Here is a 2023-nt window from a genome sequence, read left to right as displayed (position 1 = left end):
GCGGCCATGTCGGAGCGGGAGGTGTTGGACGTGAGCTGGGGGGGCACCTTGGTCGCTGTGGGGGCGTACAGAGGCTGGGGGCGCCCTGCTCGTTGTGGAGGGGTCCCCAGGCTGAGGGAATCTTCAGCGCTTCCCAGGTTGGAGGCGTTCCTGATGGCTGTAGGGGGGGTTCCCAGGCTGAAGGTGGGCCTTGGGGGGGGCTCTGATGGATTGAGAGGGGGCCCGCAGGCCGGGAGGGGTAGCTGGTGGGTGTGGGGAGTCTCACGCTGATCGTGGGTCCCAGACTGGGGGCGGGGGGGGGGCGGCTGGGCTGGGGCTCCTGGCAGCACTGGCAGGGGCTGCCTGGGCAAGCGGGTTAGGCCCTAAAATCATGGGGGGGCTCGCTGGGGGGGGTTGAGCCAAGGGCTCGGGGAGAGGCAGACACCGCTGCCAGGACTTGGCAGGGGGTGGTGGACGGCGCGTTTGGCCCCTGAGAGCGTACCTGGTTATTGGGGATGCTGGCTCCTGCTGCGTGGAGCTGATCCCTTAGGCTGATGTGGCAGCTGGGAGCCTGCCTGCCAGGGTTCACACTGCTCTGGGTGACTCTGCGCCCAGCACACACGCGTCTCTGCTCTGTCTCTGTAGAAATACTACTCGCCGGACTTCGATCCTGCTAAGATCCCAAAGCTCAAACTCCCAAAGGACCGACAGTATGTGGTGCGGCTGATGGCCCCCTTCAACATGTGGTAAGAGGGGCTGTGCCGGTCAGAAGGAAGAGGCTGTAGAAGAGAAGAGTTTGTTTAGGAGTTGTTTCACCTCTATGCGCTGCGGCGGAGCTGCTGCCAGCAGCCGTTAGACGTGACACAGACCAGAAGGAAAGGGGTGAGGGAGAGGGAAGAGATGCTGTGGGTGATTTGGGGGCTCTTTGAAGAGTAGGTACTGAATTTCGGAAGGCGAAAATAACCATTGCTCAGAATCCAGGCTGACACAGCCCGAAAAATCACTTGGACTTTTATTGGTCTGTTTGTTCTCTTCTTTTGATGTGTTATGGACTTCTCTTTCTTCTTTTTTAGTTGCAAGACGTGTGGTGAATACATCTCTAAGGGGAAGAAATGCCCGTAAGGAGACTGTTCAGAATGAGATGTACTTGGGACTTCCCATCTTCCGTTTCTATGGTGCCCGGCAGAGATCACTTTCAAGGTGAAGTATTTTCTGTGTTTTCTGGGGAGGCTGCACGGTCTGCAGACTCAACTGAGCCTGGAAGCACGCGATCTACCCATACCTCATGGGAAGGAGGTGTCCTAGCAAAGACTGAGTCTAAGCGTGTGCTTTTTGGTGTTTCTTCCCTTTTTGTAGCGGTTCATAGTGCTAAAGTGTCTCGCCCAGCCATGGGCAGGGAGCTGCAGCACATCAGCTGGAGGAGAATGAAGGGAACGTGGGCGCCGAGGTCTGCCCTGCGATGTGAGTGAAATTGGGAAATGTTCGCCTGGAGCTACGGAAGTGGTGACAGGATGGCTGGAGCGGAGTTGTCCCAATACAATGACGTTGCTGTCCTGCATTTTCCTTAGATCTTCAGAACGCCGTGGAGCACAGAGCCACTCGGAACTTGCAAGCTGAGAAAGTCTTGGAGGAAGAGGAGAAGATGATGCAGGAGGAGAGGGGAAAAGGAGGAGAGAAACAATCCCTGGCAAAAAAAAAAATCCCCAGGGCGCTGTGAAGGGCAGCAGGGCCCTACCCAGTCCCCTTCAAAGCCCGGCTGAGCCCCTGGAGAGCTCTGCAGTGCAGAAGGGTCTTGCCTGGACCCGTTAAGCCCGGCCCCAGCCCCGGGGTCTCTCTCTGGCCGGTGGCAGAGCAGCCTGCGGAGCCCGGCCTCAGCCCCGGGGTCTCTGGAGGGAGGCAGGGCAGCCCTTGAAGCCCGGCCCCAGCCCAGGGTGTCTCTCCGGAGGGCGGCAGGGCAGCCTGCGGGGCTCGGCCCGGCCCGGCCCGGCCCGGTCCCGGGGCTCTGGGGGTCCCGGTGCTGCCCCGCCCGCCCCCCCCCCCAGCT

General features: G+C 60.1%; 1 long non-coding RNA gene across 1 annotated transcript; it reads left to right on the top strand.

The window, feature by feature from the left end:
* Positions 1 to 1908, top strand: LOC104828536. The gene is made up of 5 exons (XR_774027.1): positions 1 to 30; positions 625 to 725; positions 1053 to 1179; positions 1336 to 1440; positions 1548 to 1908. It is a non-coding gene; the product is annotated as an uncharacterized LOC104828536 (long non-coding RNA).
* Positions 1909 to 2023: the final 115 nt, after the last annotated feature.

This window comes from Haliaeetus leucocephalus, unplaced genomic scaffold, assembly GCF_000737465.1.
Source record: "Haliaeetus leucocephalus isolate CR32 unplaced genomic scaffold, Haliaeetus_leucocephalus-4.0 Scaffold157, whole genome shotgun sequence".
Lineage (NCBI taxonomy): Eukaryota > Metazoa > Chordata > Aves > Accipitriformes > Accipitridae > Haliaeetus > Haliaeetus leucocephalus.
This window is presented reverse-complemented; position numbering and strand designations above follow the sequence as displayed.